This window comes from Anabrus simplex, chromosome 1, assembly GCF_040414725.1.
Source record: "Anabrus simplex isolate iqAnaSimp1 chromosome 1, ASM4041472v1, whole genome shotgun sequence".
In the NCBI taxonomy this organism is placed as follows: Eukaryota; Metazoa; Arthropoda; class Insecta; order Orthoptera; family Tettigoniidae; genus Anabrus; species Anabrus simplex.
The window spans coordinates 1,444,325,789-1,444,345,965 of NC_090265.1; the positions used below are offsets into that span (position 1 = coordinate 1,444,325,789).

The window sequence follows — 20,177 nt, forward strand, 5'->3', positions numbered from 1 at the left end:
TTTCGTCTGAAATTCTCAAGGTCAAAGTCGTCTCTCTGCATTAGGAATGATATCTATAGAGAAGGAGCTTCTTGTTGAGATGAGAACACGTGAGGACTACTACGGTGACGACACCAAGGAATTCTGCAAAAAGAATCGCAGAGTCGAGTTCACCTACATGTAATTAGAGCGAGTAGTATTGAAATTTACTTAATACATTGTGTTACTGCATGGTTACTAGTTGCATGCCTCGGTGGAGATTCCAGGATACGCCACTGCACCACAATTATCGTTATACACAAACATACCAAAAACAGCTCACTCCATTTTTGCTTTTTCTGCCACCTTTTCCTTCGGCAAAGATCGGTTGTCTTCGGTTTTTAGTTCAGTCAAAGTCCACTAGGGGGCGGCCTATACAGCGATCTACAGCTCCTCAGTTCTAATAACGTGGGCTGAGTGGACCTTGAACCAGCCCTCAGATCCAGGTAAAAATCCCTGAGTTGGCGGGGAATCGAACCCGGGGCCTCTGCGTAAGAGTAGGCCTAAGGCACGCTACCCCTACCGGTACACCACGGAGCCGACTCGACTGTCCCCCCTTGCTTGCTCCCCCTAATTGCCGCTACTGCTTCAACACACTGCAGTTATATCAGTAATACAAGAACAAAAATAACGAAATGGAAGGTACCTATGAACTGGGATAAACACGAAGGTTGTCGCCAGATACCTTTTTCAAGACATCTTATGACAAGGAGTTTGGAATCAATTCTTTTCCGCCTTTCAGAAGTCCGACTACCTCTACCGGGTTTGAAGCCGCGATCTTGGTGATGTACTGGTATCCGGAAGTCAACACATACAGATGTTTCAACTTTTCAGCATCTACGACAAGTAGTTGTCCATGAAATAACCTTCTTTCGAATGTAAACAACTTTTTGTACCATGTCGATACGGCGTTATTCGTTTCCACTTACAATTATTTACACCATGGCTGGCTTGGGGTTTAACGTGAAATTGTATACCTTTCCGCCTTGCCACAGTGGAAGGAAACCATAGTTCATCTGGTTTATTGGTTCATGTATTTGGTCCTTGGGTTAACCAATAGGCGAAATGCCTGTTAACCGCGCGGGATCATTCTGAAATATACCGATAGAGGCTCTGTTGTATGGCTACTCATCATAGCAATCACAGTATCTCTGTGCAGTAGTGATGGGTCGAACTAGCTCTTTTGAGGGAGCTAGCTCATTCGCTCCCGCTCCTAACTGAGAGTCGTTCAAAAGAGTCGACTCTTGGGAGCGGGAAGGTAGGAGCGAGCCAGGAAGTCAAAGGCCGCTCTCCGCTCCAGGTTCGTTCGTTCATTCGTTCATCCGGTTTAGGGCAGACGGCTCTTTATGACTTCCGGTCGCTCTTCATGACTTCCGGTCGCTCTGTATGACTTCCGGGAACGAACGATATAGCGCAAATAGTTCATATTTTCCACAACAGATGGCAGCACAACGTCTAGTTCAGAAAGCTTCTCTTGAAATAAAACAAATAAACAAATACACTCCTGGCAACATTGGCAAATAATCTAACGATAAAGCTTTATATACAGTAACGAAGAAATGTTTAACAAATATGCAGTATTAATGGATAACATCTAATATTACTTTGCCCATGTTCCTTTCTTCTTAAAATGATGCTTTTCAAGACTGAATGCACCGTGACGAGACGTATGTTCATGATATTGGCAATACTTACACGTTAATAAATAATTGTTTAAGAATGTAATGGGATGTAAGTTACTATAGTATACACTAAGCCATGAGTTTTTTATTCATAAGCGCCCAAAATAGCGTGATTTTACATCTTCTAGATTAATCATGACTTCCGTCTTTATTTGAAGGAGCGAGATAGTTCACCTTTTACACAACAGATGGCAACACAATGTACAGTTTGGTACGCTACTCTTGGAATAAAACAAATGTACATTGCTGCCAAAATTCGCAATTAATCCGATGATAAAGTTTTATACACAGTAACGAAGAAACGTGTCACAAATATACAGTGTTGATTGATGACATCTAATATTACTTTGCCTAACTTCCATTCTCCTTAAAATGATGTCTTTCAAGATTGAATGCACCGTACGGGACGTATGTTCGAGATATTGGCAATACTTCCGTTCCACCCCGGCAATCCAGATAAGCATAAGAAGAATATTCCTGTGCACGTAGTTTACATTTCACTCAAAAGATGTCATCAGAATATCCTCTTTCGACTGGAGCTGCAGAAATTTTTTCACTTGACACTCCGCGTTGGGACAACAGATTCTTTCATTCATTAATGCAGCGTAGGAAACATAGCTGATTAAACGCGATCTTTAACGAAAATAATGGAAACTACTATCAGCACAAATGTACATATAACCAAGTATACTACAGTACGCATAGCATTTTGCCTATTTTTCGTGTACAGTATGGTCACACTCTCTTCTATTTTTTTTTTTCAAGAACGATTAAACCGTATGAGTCGTATATGTTCAATATATTGGCATTCCTTACACTATCTAAACTTACTTCTTCTTCTTCTTCTTCTTCTTCCGCTTCGACCACTTTTCCCACACTTGTGGGTTCGCGGGTGCGAACTGTTCCGCAAATGTGGATTTGGCCCTGTTTTATAATAAGTAATAATGTTACTGGCTTTACGTCCCACCAACTACATTTACGGTTTTCGGAGACGCCGAGGTGCCAGAATTTAGCCCCGCAGGGGTTCTTTTACGTGACAGTAAATCTACCGACACAAGGCTGACGTATTTGAGCACCTTCAAATACCACCGGACTGAGCCAGGATCGAACCTGCCAAGTTGGTGTCAGTAGGCCAGCGCCTCAACCGTTTGAGTCACTCAGCCCGGCTGGCCCTGTTTTATGACCGGATGTCCTTCCTGACGCTAACCTTATGCGGAGGGATGTAATCAATATTGCGTGTTTCTATGGTGGTTGGTATTGTGGTGTGTTGTCTGAATATGAAGAGGAAAGTGTTGGGACAAACACAAATACCCAGTTCCCGAGCCAGAAGAATTACATTCTCGACTTGGCCGAGAATCGAATCCGGGACCCTCTGCAGCGAGGGCCTCAATGCTGACCATCCAGCTAAGGAGTCGGACTTCTTACACGTCAATAAATAATTATTTGAAAATGTACTGCGATATACACGTTGGTATGAGTTATTTAGCCTATATTTTAAAGCCAAAACTAGTGTTATTTTCTATTTGCCTTAATTCGATTTAAAACTACGGTATATTATTTTATCCACTGTACCGTAAAACCGAAAGATTTTGGCAATATGTTAATTCATAACTACGAACTCATTTAAGAAACAGATGAGGATTTATCAGAGTATTTCTTAATTATTTCAGACAGAATAAAACTACGCCGTTTCTACTTGCCGAGTGGTATATTCAGTATTCTGGATAGCGACTGTTTGTTCGTGCTTAGTTGAGGTTAGTTAACCCGAACTTCGTGTCGTTTATTTGCTCCTAAGCTACTGGATCTATACTTGGCCCTAAATCCTTCATAGATTATGAGTGCATACAGGAAGTGAACAGGTAAGTATTGCTCAATAACATGTTGTTTATTTCATTTCATTGTTTCGTTACGTTGCAAGTTGCCAGAACTATGGCACAAAAACGTACCTAACAAACAGCCCACAACCACTGCACTCAGAGCACTGACTGAATGCGGGAAGAGGCTACACTGGGCAGCCTATAAAAAAGAAAGCTGCTTCAGTACGTCACGTGATTATCTGAGGCATGGCATTGGCTAGAAATGAACGAGAGTCGATGTGACGAGCTAGCTCTTTCTTGGAGTCGCTGCTGATAAAAGAGTCGGCTCGTGCTAGCTCTCAGGGAGCAAGGAGGGAGCTAGCTCATACAAGAGTCGACTCGTAATTGAACGACTAGCTGTTGATAAAAGAGTCGGCTCGTGCTAGCTCTCAAGGAGCAAGGAGGGAGCTAGCTCTTACAAGAGTCGACTCTCATTGAGAGAGCTAGCTCTGAGCTAGCTCTCTCCAATGAGTCGTTCAAAAGAGTCAGTTCGTTCATGAACGACCCATCACTACTGTGCAGCCAATCAGCCATGTTTACTTTCTAGTGGGGTGTGTATGCCTGGGTTGGGGTGTAACATCATCCCTCCAAAACACACAGGTGAGAATAGCCGCTTGATTGCTGGATATGCGCTGGGTACCGGAAATCGATGTAGAATACAGTTTTATGGTGAAGTTATCAGTTTGTTATAGTCGTATTAAGGATGGCGCTTGAGATTTCGCAATCGCACCGTGTGACTCGAGGGAAAAATATCGAAATAAGACGAATATGTCTTCTGTATTATGTTATACGAGCCCTGACGCATTTAGCTATTATACAGCATGTGATTTTGGTACTTTTCCGCTGTTGTTGAATGCTATACTGTATAGATTTAATGCTGGTATTTCACGTAATAATATCACAACTTTTGCACAAAAAATTCCTTGACTAGTATGATTGCAAGCAGATGCCAAACTTAAACGCCACAATACACCTCTGTAATGTCTGGTGGCATAAAATAAACTGTCTCTGTACGTATGTGTGTACAAAACATACAATTTGGGGCTTCTGTGTACGTTTTGTGTTGTCTGTTCAAATCTGCTTTGGAAGTTGCTGATTGCTTTCTTTCCTGTCACCTATTTTAAAAAATTGAAGAGATTGCTATGAATGGTTGAGAATTTTTTTATTGTCTAAGACTTTGTGACGACGCTTTGCGAGTAGATCAGTGTTTATTTTAAGATGCTAGATCGTTGTCATTCTAATTCATATCTGTTTCCTTTCGGTTTCAGAATGGGATGGTGCCTATTAACGCATACTGCGGCAAACACTGTGGAAACTTAAAAATGAGACTTTCATTTTTTCCGAAGTTCACAGAAATTCCCGTTATTTTAAATGTGTAACAGCAAGTTTTTCATAGTGCGACATTATTTATAAACAATGGATATCTTGAAATTTTAAGCATTTTTTGAACTGTCAGACTTAATAACGACATCTACAATAAATGGCATTTGTGCACAATGTATGTGCTGGCTCATCCTCGGTAATTGTTCTTGTCGAACAGGTATATTACTTAAAGCTGAACTTTTGCAGTATTAATAGTAGTATCAAACAGCATAGTACTAATAATCATCACCTAGGCACTTCTGTGTGTGGACATGAAGAATAAACACAAGAAAGTCGTTGCTTCTCAGCCAGTTAACTTCCTAATTGAAGATAACCAGCATAACAAGACATCCCGTGAACTAGATGACGTTCCAACATCTGTAAATTTGATGATGCCAGTATATCATATATGTTGAGGTAAGAAAGATGTAACGTATTTGGTAGATCAGTTGTACAGATGCTGTTTTTTTATGAGTCACTACCTATAAAGTATTGATTAGGTGGAAAACTCATCCTTCATACTTGTGAGTCACTACTTATGCAACTGACAACTAATGCAGCTGGATTATTATTTGCTTCCATGCTATACTACTAGAGAGGAAGTATGTCATTAACTTTTTGTTAATGTTAACCTTTTGTTAGGAGAATGTGTTGGGTAGCTTATTCATAAGTTATCCTCAAATCATCATTGATCTGCAGGTAGGGCTGTCGCCCAGGTGGCAGATTCCCATCACGAGAGGACTTTTCCTCTTTGTGAAACTGACAACCTGACTTTTCATCCCATTTACTTTCATACCATTGTCTGCTGTCCATTTCATAACATTGTCAAGGTCTTTTTGTAGTCGCTCACAATCCTGTGTCTTGTTTACTGTTGTATACAGTATAACATCATCTGCAAAAAGCCTTATCTCTGATTTCAGTTCTTTACTCGTATACAAACAAAACTAAGTAACCCTGCCCTGGTTGATCCCCCTGGTAAAGGTTACAGGATTAGGTAATGCTTTACCTACTCTAACTCTTCTCTTTACTCTCCTCCTGCCATCTTCACTCCACCTGTCTTCTTATCCTATTTTACATCCATTTACCGAGCAAGTGGCTGTGTGGTTTGGTTCATGTAACAATCAGCTTGCGTTCGGTAGTTAATGGGTTTGAACCCCCCTGCCGGCATCCTGAAGATGGTTTTCTGTGGTTTCCCATTTTTACAGCAGGCAAATGCTGGGGATGTATCTTAAGGTCATGGTCTTTCCGTTCCCACTCCTAGCCTTGTCCTAATCCATTGTTGTCATAAGACCTATATTGGTGTGACGTAAAGCAGATTATAAAAAGTCACATTCATTTACATTTTATATATTTTCATCTTAGACGCATTTAATTTATCTTTTATAAATTCCTGGCCATTGGGTCGATTTGAGCCACCAATATAATAAACAAGAATAAATGGCCCACCTAGTTAATACATTTAGATTTATTTACAATTTACTTTTGCAGAAACATCAGAAAAGGAGCACAGTATAGTATGCGCACCTCTTAGCGATACATGGTCACCCTAGTGTTGAATCGATCAACCTCGGGTATCTTCGAGATTCGTATTGGCAACCTTTGAAACACAAACTATGAATCGCTTATGCATCGCTGTGCAACATCTGGCATACACTTTACATACTAGTACTGTTGTTGTTTACACAGCAAAGCCAAACTATATAATTCATGCTAGGAACAAGATTCGCATTGAGAAATGTTATATAATGTTTTATAGTGTGTGTATGACACAGTTGTTGGCCTAGGTTTAGAAAATTCATATTGATCGATCATATTATCGATTCAATTCAGATTTAATTTCCATTCAGTTGGCAGTATTACCGGGTTGGCCATGCGGTAAGGGGTGGGCAGCTGTGAGCTTGCATCCAGGAGATAGTGGATTCGAGCCCCATTGTTGGCAGCCCTGCAGATGTATTTCTGTGGTTTCCCATGTTCACACCAGGCAAATGCTGCAGTTGTACCTTAATTAAGGTCATGTCCATTTCCTTCCCACTCCTATGCCTTTCCTATCCCATTGTCGCTGTAGGACCTATCTGTAATACCAATATAAATGGTCCGTTATTGGACATTATAAATTTTCTAGCTAACTCATTCCTGGTTGCCAGCGTTTCGCTCTCGTGTGCTAGGTTGGGTTCATCAGTTGGTACCTAGCACACCTACCAAGACGCTGGCTAGTGTATACTGTGGAGGCCACTGCGTAGGCTATTTGGAGCCACCGGCAGTGCCAATGCACTATGAGAGACTTTGTCTCTTTAGCAAAAAATTGATGGCTGCTTGGCTATCAGTTGATATAGATGTTGATTCCCACAGGGAATCTGAAATAATTGTCCCGAATGAGTAAATTTATAATACCAATATAAATGGCATTAAAATTTTTTGGTAAAGAGACAAGTCTCTCATAGTGCATTGACACTGCCGGTGGCTCCAAGTTGCCTACGCAGTGGCCTCCACAGTATGCACTAGCCAGCGTCTTGGTAGGTGGGCTAGGTACCAACTGATGAGCCCAACCTAGCACACGAGGGCGAAACGCTGGCAACCAGGAATGAGTTAGCTGGAAAATTTATAATGTCCAATAATGGACCATTTATATTGGTGTTATAAATTTACTCATTCGGGACAAATATTTCAGATTCCCTATGGGAATCAACATCTATAAGACCTATCTGTGTTGGTGCGACGTTAAAAAATATAAAGAGGTCTGTGGCTTAAAAGTTGTGTAATAAAAATGATAACTTCCCCCAAAATAACAAAGTTAAAATAGTCTACAAAAGTTAAGAAAACCTCACCAAGGATGACAGGTGAGTGTCTCGCTCACTCTCGACCATCCGCGTTCGTCCGTTAGGCTCGACCAACGGCGGGTTAAAGACCAATAACACTAATGCTAGGTTATTTTATAATACAAATGTCATTATTTGTTTAGCTTATGGTACAAGTTAAGCCACGCACAAATTGAGTACCATGTAAAAGCAACAAATAATTTACAAAACGGAATAAATATAAAAAGTCAAAGTAAAACATAAAGTACAAATCGAGAGAGAGAGAGAGAGAGAGAGATGTACAATACAGAAAAATAGAAAGAAGAAATACAAAAATTATGTAGAATGTAAGTAAATACATAAATTAACAAATGAAAAATAAACTAGGATGTCCAATTGTTGCAGCCGTTGTTGAAGCTGTCAGGAGATCGTCTATAGTTACACGGAAGGCTCTATGTGGGCATCTGAAGGTTGTGTCGCATTGTCTGGAGTTCTTCACCACAGTCACAGCTTGGAGATGGTCGCAGGCCCCAACAATGCATCCCAGAGCCGCTTCTTCCATGTCCAGTGCGCACTCTGTTTAGTGGGACCCATACAATCTGCGGGAGATGAAATCCGGCCGGGGGGCTGTGTAGGGTCAAAGATCAATCTCTATTTGTCGGGGGCCTTAGTAGTCCATTCTTCATTCCAAATTCACAGTCCACAGTGGTTTTCTTTCATCAGTTTTCGAGCCAGTAACAGAGGAGGTTGTCTGGATTTCAGTCAGGTTGAAGCGATTCTTTGGATGTCTTGATGAGTTGGAAGTGATTTGTTGGCCTGTATTTTACTTGCTTCTCGGACAAGATTGTTCATGTGGCATAGATCTGGGGTCTGTTCCACGAACGAACTTTGCAACTTTTCACTTTTCAATTCTTGCAAAGTGCAAATTCTTTCTGTTCCACCATGAACTAGCTTGTACTTTTCAATTTCTTCGCAAAGTAAAAAGTCTTTGCGAATGAGTGATCCAATCAAGTTTATTCCATAAGCAAACTGTATAGGCCTAATACTCTATGATTTTAATGCTTTACTTTTCGCGGCGAACTTGGCGGTATAATTGCCGTACCGTTAAAGTTTTTATCATGGGAAAGAAAGGTTATTACAAGAAGCTGGCTGTGCTGGAAGTTGTCAAGGAGAAACGTGACATCCTTTTTTGACAACTTTAAAGATAACCTCTTAAATGATGACACACATCAATGTTAACGTGAGTAGGCTACCGTCAACACATCCACACACAGAAGGAAATTCACCCTTCATTAGAAATCCTGTCGCTATATTAAGTGGATTATCAGGCCAACGTACTGTTAGGAAATATTACATTTACTATAACATCTACGACTTTGATAACAGTTGTGCAAATAATTGATTTTGATGTCCCATGCATTGCTGCTACACTGTGCAGCTGGGCACCATTTACTAACCAATGTATATAAGCATATAAGAATTTGTTCTTTTTCGGACAGGAATTGACTTCTTTTTGTTGCATGTTTCAATAAATGACCAATCATTTCAAGAATATAATCAGCCTGTGTTGGGGTATACAAAATCACTCGCAAAATTATGTCGAAGCGAGGTTATGAAAATTAATCCTGTCTTTGTACGTTCTCTTATTGGGTTCTTCATCACTGTCCTCGCTTGATGCTAACAAAAGCTCATGTCGTAACATGTTTATTTCACTAAACCACATTCTACGCTGAGAAACTAGTGTACATACTTGTTAATTAACATATGAAAAAGGAATCATCTCTTTGCAAGATTTATGAAAACTTTTCACTTCATTTCTTTGCACTTTGCATTTCTGTACCAATGGAGGAACATAACAGGCTTGAAAAGTCAAAAGATTCCTAACTTTTCACTTTTCACTTTGCAAGCTAAATCTGAAAAGTGATGGTGGAACAAAATCTGAACTGAAAAGTGCAAAGTGCAATGTGAAAAGTTGCAAAGTTTGTTCGTGGAACAGGCCCCTGGAGGAAGGATGTTGCTAAGGACTGGAAGCCAGTGCAGTGGGGTTGTTTTGATGACACTGCTGATAATCCGCATTGTCTGATTCAGGACGGTGTCAGTTTTCTTAGTGTGGGCGCTATTCAGCCAGCGAGAAGAGCAGTATTCAGCTGTTGTATAAACCAGACTTAAGGCAGAAGTACTTAAAGTTGCCGCTGTGGATCCCTATGTGCTGCCAGATAGCTTAGATAAGATGTTTCTTGGTACTTAGTTTGGCTGCAAGGTTGGAGAGATGTTTATGACAGTGTCCGATCCAGTGTTACACCGAGATATTTTGGGTTTGGGTTGTACAGTAAAATGCTGTCATGGAGAGTCACTTTCTACATGGTATGAGCCAATATGTACTCAGTTAAAAGCAAGATGTTTCTGTTTTGGACGTGCTAGGTGGCAGGCGCCACTTTTGAAAGAAATTTGTCAGTAAGCAGAGATCTTTCGTTTGCGTGTCCTCAAGGCTGTGGAATGTTTTGTGTTGCGTGGCTATGCAAATATCTCCGGCATAGGCAAATTGTCTTGATACAGTTTCTGCGATGTCTGCGAGATACACCGAATAACAAAGGGGCTAATATGAAATCTTGCGGGAGTCCATTATTTGGCCTTTTTGGTTTGCTCAAGGTATTGTTCATGACTACTTGAATTATTCTATCTGAAAGCATGCCGTTGATAAGATTTGTAGTATTTTTACGCCCTATGGTTTTCCGGAGTTTATACAATAAGCCGTCCCTGCATACAGTGTCAAAAGCAACCATGAGATCTATGAACACTGCACCGGTCTTTAGCTTCTCTTCAAATCTGTCTTCAGTGAATGTCGTCAGAGCTAGTACCTGGTCTTCACAACTTCGTTCCGGTCTAAAGCTATCTTGTTCCGCAGGGAGGATCTTGAAGATGACTGGACTGAATCTGTTGTAGATTTAAAAAAAAAAAAAAATTGGTTTTACGTCGCAACGACACAGATAGGTCTTATGGCGACGAAAGGGCAGGAAAGGCCTAGGAGTGGGAAGGAAGCGGCCGTGGCTTTAATTAAGGTACAGCCCCAGCATTTTCCTGGTGTGAAAATGGGAAACCACAGAAAACCATCTTCAGGGCTGCCGACAGTGGAATTCGAACTCACTATCTCCCGGATGCAAGCTCACAGCTGCATGCCCCTAAGCGCATGGCCAACTCGCCCGGTATGTTGTAGATCAGCCTTTCCTGTAGCTTGTAGGTTGAGCTTAATAATGCTATGGGTCTATAGCTTTTGGGAACGTTGGGCGGTTTTCCAGGTTTCATTTTCAAGGAAGCAATGATCTTTGATCTTTTGAACTCCGGTGGCATATCCTAAGGTTGTTTGACGGCAGTTCAAATTCCTACACACATACTTGGCTGCCATTACATTTGACATACTGTACTTCAGAAAGTTTAGGCTGCCAGTATATTACATGAAACAAAAATTTTTAATGAATAAGATTGTTACCTTAGAAATTATCTCGCGATACATCTATCAAGATGAATGATTTTTGTAGACCAAAATATTGTTTTACATTCATATAATAAGAGATGACCCTTTCATCTCTAATGTTTTAATTAATTTTTATTCCTAGGTTTTTACAAGAATGTAAATTTTATTTATAACATGTTAAGTTTCATAATTTTAAGTTTTGTTTTTGACACGTGAAAGCAGCTGAGGCTGAAACATGTACTGTGCACCTTTTCTGATGTTTTTGCAAACGTAAATCTATATATATATATAAAATAAGTTTTGTTTGTAGATTGCTCAGAATTTGAAAAGAATGGTATTTCTGTATCAGTTGTGTCCACGGTACCGGTAACAAGGAAATGCACTTTTTACTTTTCTGTAATTTCTGTCTGTCTGTCTGTATGTATGTATGTACACACATCACGAGAAAACGGCAGAAGAGAATTTAATGAAAATCGGTATGCAAAGTCGGGGGATGAGCCACTACAATCTAGGCTATAAAACATTTTATTCACGCTGAGTGAAATGGAATGAAATTTAATTCTCAAATATTTATATTATTAGTGGTCCTGTCGATAAATACTACATAACTAAAGTTATATAGAATTAAATTTCTGATCATTTATGTGTTATACATTTTTACCGTACTGGCTATGATAACACAGATATTCATGAATTTGTATTTTTGTTACTTAGTCCATATCAACGCCGAGCTATGAGAAAATGGGTTAATGGAATTTAATGTAAGGCGGTATATAGAGTCAGGGAATAAGAAACTACAGTCTAAGCTATAAACAATTTTATTCACTCTGGATGAAATAGTTTAGGGGAAGGCACTTAAAATTTAATTTTTAAAAACCTATGTTATTGGTACTATCAAAAAGTACTACCTACATGACGAAAGTTATAGAGATTAAAATTTCCAATAATTTATGTTTTATTCAGTTTTACCGTACTGACTATAAGAGTGGTATTTCAGAGAATTTTTAAAAACCTATGTTATTGGTACTATCAAAAAGTACTACCTACATGACGAAAGTTATAGAGATTAAAATTTCCAATAATTTATGTTTTATTCAGTTTTACCGTACTGACTATAAGAGTGGTATTTCAGAGTTGGAAGAAAACTAATTGTGAAGGCCTACAATATCGAAAGCGCATAACATTGATCAACGATAACATTACATTGACCATTGTTTGTTGTGATGTTCTTTTTGTCTCGTATGCTGCCACTCAGCTCCGATAGATGGGATTACTGCTGTGTACCGAGTTTAACAGCCTGACAATATTGGCGGGAAATGGCTGGGGGTTAGAAAACTTTCTTCTTTAGCATGCCATTCCTCTGGTTCATACATTTCCTGATACTGCTGGTACGTAACATACTGGTTCATCATAGTATTCCAGCTATTCGATCCCTTCTCTGGCGTGCTGTTCTGAATGAGCAAGGCTCACTTAGTAGTAGCATGACCTGTCTAGAATTACAAATTAGGCCTATTTCAAATTATAGCACCACATTAATTAAATAGCTCAGTATTCAACCCTGAAAAGAGCCGTTTCTTAAGAAAAGCTTCTTCGTCTTCACTTTTATTAAATTCTACATTCATTTTATTCCAAATTAGCAGTGAAGAGGAGGTTTCTCGTCTGGCTTGGAGGAAAATTTTCCTCCAAGTCAGATAGTTTTCTCCACCGCCAGTAAGTGAATTGAGATTTTTCCGACTCATTGGGTACTCCCAGGAATTTCCACTATTTGACACACCCCTCCCCGTCGAAGAAAAGACGAAGAGTGTTCATGGGTCACGGCTGTCTGCGAATTGGTCATTCCAGCTCTGAAACTTTGGACTGTTAGATCAGCAGCGTAGTACTGTTCGTTAAAAGTGAGAAAATGTGTGGTTTTTCGTTTGATCGAGTATTTCATATGAAAGCATTGCTTTTAAACGCGCCATTCCTACCGACGTCATTGTCATGACCTATGTTCATGTCTCTCTGAGGATGTAAAAAGGCAGGTGGTGAGTGAGTGTCTGCCATTATAATGAAAACTGCCCAACGTGATTGTGACTGATGGTAGGCAAGCGGACTTACCGTTACAATGAAAATTCCTTAACCCGGTCTTCATATGAGGAAAAGCATTTGGTGACTGGGGTAACGTTAAGAGCTATGCAATTTAATACAATCTTGCTCACAATGTGTACACTACCTAACCCAGACTTCTGTATACAATGTAGAATTCCGTAGAGAGGCACGGGTACATCAGCTAGTTGTAAATAAATATATGTATTGACTAGGTGAACCATTTATACTTGTTTATTATAGCCTGTCTATACAGAATCAAAATGAAATTCATCACATTGAACCACCAATCTCGTAGTCCGTTAGCTTTACCACTAAGCTAACATGTCACTTGACAGGTACAGATTTTTAAGTCTAGCCTAAATGAATACTTAGTACATTACTATTAAGACAGATGGAATTGTACAGTAATTCGTATTCACCATGAAAGATGTCACTGTCGTACCTATGTGACTGAATTGCTTTCAGCTTAGCTGTGAAAAATTATAGAAGTACATAAAGCCCAAATTGAGTTTCATTGCCACGAAACTTTCCTCCTATTAAATGGAGACCATGTAACTTATCCACCTTCATTTTAGTCACATAAATATTCAACAAAAATTGCAAAATAGTAGATGACGAATTTAAAAATAGAAATAGTCCAGAACATACTATTGGTGAGGTTGGACATCCTGCCCATGATTGTTTATTAGTTGCTGTTTTAGAGAGAGAGAGAGATTTCTTTTAGCGTTCCTAGAGTATCTACTGGATGGAACATTGATAGACCAATAATTGATGCAATATTTGTGTTTATTGCATTCAGTCATTGTCACCGATAGTGGTTTCAGTGACAACAGTTGGTCTATTAGAAATTCTGTCGCACCAAACCTAACCTAACCCTGTGACTATCAGTGGTTTTTGGTGCTCACAATCTAACCGGTCACTATCAGTGGTTTTCCGTGGATTACAGTGGACCTGTCACAGGGGATGCTAGATGTCTGCTGGCTGCCTCGTGGCCCTTACTTGGGGGCTTACGCCCCCAGATCCCTTTGCTTGCCCCCAGCCCAATGGTCTTGTCCATAGGCCGACCTAAAGAATCCTGATCAATGGTCTTGTCATTAGCTGGGCTTAACCAATCTACACTAATGGTTTGGTCACTAGCTGGATGTATTTCATATTCTGTCATGTTCTTGTCACTAGCCATGGTCATGGTCTTGTTACATCATATTAGCTGCGCTGTAAACCTCTTTGTTACAAACAAGTTATTAAACTTTTACCCAATCTAGTGGCCCTTTGATTTGCTAGGTTTGATCTATATTATATTTGTACATTGTGTCAAACAGCCAAAAGATATCAGGTCATCAGTTTCCTTTCAGATTATCTGCCATTACTGTAAATCTCGACCTCTCAATGCTGTCACCCATGCCGTCACACACAGATGCACGGCCTATAGCCATGGAGCCGTTCTCGCCTGTGCTTTTGGATCCTGGAACTTTTGTAGAGATTTAGCCACCCATTCAGACACCCTTTTGTCTAGTCCTATAGATCTCATTTTGGTCAGCAGTCTCCTATGATCTTCCTTACCAAAAGCCTTTGTTAGGTCAATAGCAATAAAGTCCATTTGACCTGCATCTAAAATATCTGTTATATCTTGCTGGAATCCCACAGGTTGAGCCTCACTGGAATGACCTTTCCTAAACCTGAACTGTCTTTTGTCAAATCAATCATTTCGCAAATGAGTCTGGTATAATCAGGGGAATTTGTTTTTTGTGTGGGAGGAGGAAAGTATTCGGCATATAGGTTTATAGGGACTTTTTTAAAAGATTGCGCAGGAAGCAGGGCTTCTCTTACCTCTGAACTTCAGTAGTCACTGGTGTTTTTGGTCTTTCAGAATGAATAATTTTTGTGAAAACCTTAAGTTCCCATGTCTTAGTATAGAATTACTGAAACAGTGGCAAGTCTGAACCAGTTCTTTACAAATGAATGGTTAAATGAAAAAGTCCTGCCCTAGCCATGAACACACTTGGTCTCATCTGTAATTGATGCATATATAATCTTTGTCAGCTGTTGACCAGTAGTGTTTCATTAATTGTACTCCTATCAGATCCTAATGTAACATGTCGCCGATTAGTCATTTTGCAGCCGGGCTGAGTGGCTCAGACGGTTGAGGCGCTGGCCTTCTGACCCCAACTTGGCAGGTTTGATCCTGGTTCAGTCTGGTGGTATTTGAAGGTTCTGAAATATGTCAGCCTTGTGTCGGTAGATTTACTGGCACGTAAAAGACCTCCTGCGGGACTAAATTTCTGGCGACAATGGGATAGGAAAGGACTAGGAGTGGGAAGGAAGCGGCCATGGCCTTAATTAAGGTACAGCCACAGCATTTGACTGGTGTGAAAATGGGAAAAGGAATAGACTATTTTATTTAGCATATGGCTAACACATCACATTATATATAAATACAGTAGTAATACATAATATTTACAGTTTGAAGTATTTACAGGTTCAAGTTATTTACATGGTCAACACACAGAGGTGAGAACAGAAAAAAGTCTCTAGGGTTTCCCTGGTAGGTGGTGAGAGGATACTGCACCACAATGTGCCGAACTGTTTGCTTCACAGCACCACAACTGCACGCTGCCAATTTAAGTATTCCCCATTTATGGAGGGAGTCAGCGCATATGCCATGGCAAGTGCGAATCCTGCTGATGGTTGTCCAGGTCTTCCGTGGAAGATAAAAACCCTCTGGTTTGTTTTTCAGCCATGGTAGATTGTGATATTCTGATGGAGCACCGGATATCCATACTTGCTTCCAGGCCTGAAGCAGATTAAAGTTAATGTCTGCTAGGTTTCTGGCTGTTCTAACAGGTGGATGTCTAAATTGTAGCCTGTTGATAAGTTGTCTTCATGGATTGGCAACTGACTGTTGTTAGTTATTTTCTTATGATCTCATAGGAGAACATTTTCCTGACGGAGGTGAGGTGGTGGAATATGAGATAGAACAGGTAGCCAGAAAGTGGGAGTAGATCTAGTTGTCCCTGATATAATACGCATAGTGTGATTCAGCTGAGTGTCAATTAATTTGGTGTGACTGCTGTTCAGCCATATTGATGAGCTGTATTCTGCAGCAGAGTACGCAAGACCGTGAACTGAAGACCATAGAGTAGATGCTAATGATCCCCAGGTTGTTCCACACAGCTTCTGTAAGATGTTGTTCCTTGATCGTAACTTAGCAGCCGTTTTCTGAAGATTTTTCTTGAAGGACAGAGTTTTGTCAAGGGTAATCCATAGATATTGTGGATGTTTGTTGTGGGCAAGACAAGTGTTTTCAAACTGAACCTTGAGTTCATGATTGGCCATTTTGTTGCTAAGGTGAAAACATGTAACTTCAGTTTTATTTGGCTTTGGTTGTAATCTCCATTTGCGAAAGTACTGTCCAAAGGTGGTAAGATCAGCTGTCAGTGTTTTCCATGAATTTATCTTGTACTTCCAGAGCCCAATCATCAGCATATCCAAATTTCCTTCAGCTAGTTTTAGGTATATTAGCTATGTACAGGTTGAAAAGCAGAGGAGCTAATACAGAACCTTGAGGAAGACCATTGTTTAGAGTTTTCTCACTGCTAGTGCCATTTCCCAATATTACACTAAACTTCCTCTTGCTGAGCATGTTATCAATAAGTTGTGCAATCTTCTTACATGGCAAAACGCGTCCTTAATTAAGGTACAGTCCCAGCATTTGCTAAGTCTAGTATTTTGTTTTGATAGGGAATGTGCACGTCTAATTCTAGCGTTACATACTGCCTGCAATGTTTTATTTTGATTTTGTAGCTGTTTAAATGCGTCAAAATTGTCTTGTGTCGGTTGTCGCTTAAACTTTCTGTGTGCGGCATCTCGTCTTGCCATTAACTCCTTTAGCTCCAGGTTTAGCCACAGTGCTGGGGCTTGTGTTACCCGTACTGTTTTCGGCAGGGCATGTCGATCATAGAGCGCTGTCAGATATTCTTTGAATACCGGTATGTTTAATGTCAATGTCATCAACTGTCAGTATATGGTGCCATGGAACATCTAGTGCGTCTTCAGTAAACATACTGTAATCAATTTTGGAGAGATCTCTGAATGTAATAGTCCTTGGTTTTGTCTATCGGGTCTTTAAGGAGTAGGACACGTATATTAGGTCACGAGCTGAAATTCCTGGTACAGATATGTCCTTGTTTTAGTACTTTGTTTGTATTCTTGACAATTATTAAGTCTATTGTCGTGTATGACGTGAGGGTGTGGTGTGTAGGGAGTGTTTGCAAAATGCTCATATCGCAAGACATAGTCGTGTTTATAAGTTGCCGACATTCAGCATTGTTGTTTCCAGTGTGCGTGTTAGTCAACCATGACAATTACATGTTGGTATTGCAGAAGTACGTATAACACTGCATTCTCTACGTCCTCCAAATGTCCAATCGCAGGTGGCTTGTACATCACACAGGCAGCATATTTCTGATGGGCTACAGTTACTTCCAAAAGCAGGAACTCGGGTCGTCTATTGTATTCGCTATCTGAACATGCAGTTATCCTAGGCTTTAAACTGGTTTTGATTATCGCTGCCACACCTCCTCCCCTCTTTCCTGCTCTGTCGTTCCAGAGTAAACGGTAGCCAGATATGTTGAAAGTCTGCGAAGGGATCAGATCATGAAGTGGGGTTTCAGTGAGAAGGCAAACATCAAATATGTCCGGAGCAAGTTCTTTAAGTTTGTGGAAATGGGCAGACAATGAATGTACATTTAGATGAGCTATATTGAGACCTTTAGGGAAAGAGGAAACTTAAGCTTGGGGCAGGTTTCTAGTTGTGAGAGAAGGAAGGGGGTAATTCCAGGAGAGGTCAGTGGACAGTTGTCACAAGGTCGTGTTCTGTTTGTGGAGAGTGGAGGGGAGACTGAGACCTTGAAAGGGATTGTGACTGGGGAGGAATATCCGCTACTGTCAGAGGAGAGTGACCCATTAGTTTTTGCAGCCACCTTATGAAAAATTAATAATTAAGTGAATGAATAATCTAACTACAGTGGGCTAATCTTATTAAGTTACACTAAGGTGGTATTTAAATAAAGTGAAATATGAGAAATGAAATGAAAGATCAGAACAGTCAAGTGAATTGTCCGTTTAGTAGCTATCTCCATCCTTCGGTAAGTCACACAGCTGGTTAGTACGCACTTTGCCACCCATCAGGTTTCTTAATGATGATATCACCGTCTGCAGTCCAACAGTTGCTTACGTGGAAACTGTGTATGGCGGTCTTCAGTATGAAGAATCTAGTGGACGTGAGATCTTCGCGGATGGTAACATGAGTAAACTTGCCAATGATAGGCTGAGTTTACCCTGCTGATTTAGGCCCAACACGGTGACCTCTGTCCATATCATTGATATTTATATTCACCCCTATATCTCTGAAGAGGTTTGTGGCAAGTTAGTCGGTATTTTCTTGTGAGCTCTCCTGCACTCCCAAAATTCTAAGATTATTTCTCCTACTATGTTGTTCGTGAGAGGCACTTCTAGCTTCAAATTCTTCCCTAAGTGCAGGGATTTTCTTGTCCCGACACTCAAGTTTATTCTTTAAATCTGCTACAAGTTCAGTGTTGAACTGGAGAGATTTCTCCAGTTCCTTTACGACAAGTGTGGTCACTCGCTCCAATATTGCCCCTGTAATTCTGTCCAGAAACTTACCCGAGCTGGCAGTCTCATTCAGGATCCTCGTGATGGTCTCTTCCACGAGGTTGGCACTACCATTCGCTTCCTTGCTGTTGCGCGTGTTGCTCCTGGTCATCATGTTTCACAGTGGAATATTTTAATTGATAAAAATATGGCCACATAGGGGAGACACTTTTACTTGAAACACGTTCAGATTATGTTTGCACACTTTAACGCAACGTTTGATATATATTACTAGGAAATAACACCTGCTAATTCACTTTGACTGAGGAGCTGATCTCACGAATATCCGTCAGCCAGCATAGCTATACATATTCAGGATTGTAAACAAAGGGTACAGATCTCTGCACATGTTTATGAGGGTATTTAGGGGTTGTAGTAAGAATGTAAAGGAGAGGGCATATAAGTCTCTAGTAAGACCCCAACTAGTCCCTCACTAGAATTTTTAAAATTCAAGAACTGGAAAAAATCCAAAGAACAGCAGCTCGATTTGTTCTGGGTGATTTCCGACAAAAGAGTAGCGTTACAAAAATGTTGCCAAGTTTAGGCTGGGAAGACTTGGGAGAAAGGAGACGAACTGCTCGACTAAGCAGTATGTTTGCAAGAAATTAGCTTCATTTCCCGTATCAAATCCCATTTACAATGAATCAATAACAGTAAATTTCCACCTTTTTGATACTTATATTTACATTGCAAAATAATCAATCATATACAGTACATGTTTCATTCCATTTGGAACATCTTCAGCTGTATTACAACACTTAAGTGAAATTACAAAGTATTTATCTTCTTAAGAACATCTTAATAAATAAGTACCTTATTTTATTTGAAATCTATGTGAATTTGAAAAATTGAAATAAATTAAAATCAATGTGGATGGTTGAATGGGGTGGTGAAATGGGAGGGAAGTGGATTTAATTATTTTAGCCTATTTTAAAACAATATATATTTATTGTAACAGATGTTATAAAATGTTTTGTTTCCAGCACTTTTCAGTATGATATATGATATTCTGCTTGTCTACTAATAAAAATGTTTGTGAAAAATAACTTTCCTTTGTCACTGTTCTATATTTTACAAGGATGTTCTCTTCATTTGCTCCTTCCAAGGCGAATGTTGTTTGTTTTAATTTTATAAAAGTGTTTATTGAATTCAATTAATTCAGAATCCCTGAAGCTGATTGCTGTCTTACTAGTATTAAAAGAACTTCCCTGAAATCTTGTTGTTGACAAAATCT

At 39.9% G+C, this 20,177-nt stretch overlaps 1 protein-coding gene across 3 annotated transcripts in view; it reads left to right on the plus strand.

Annotated features, from left to right (window-relative positions):
• Nucleotides 1-4,070: 4,070 nt before the first annotated feature.
• LOC136860653 (uncharacterized) overlaps nucleotides 4,071-20,177 on the plus strand; it is a 314,102-nt gene continuing 297,995 nt past the window's right edge. For 2 of the 3 annotated variants that reach the window (XM_067138771.2, XM_068225548.1), the window contains exons 1-2: nucleotides 4,071-4,156; nucleotides 4,825-5,335. The gene's annotated coding sequence lies outside the window, so the exon portion shown is untranslated. The remainder of the gene's footprint in view (nucleotides 4,157-4,824; nucleotides 5,336-20,177) is intronic. The other variant, XM_068225547.1, reaches the window with a different exon arrangement.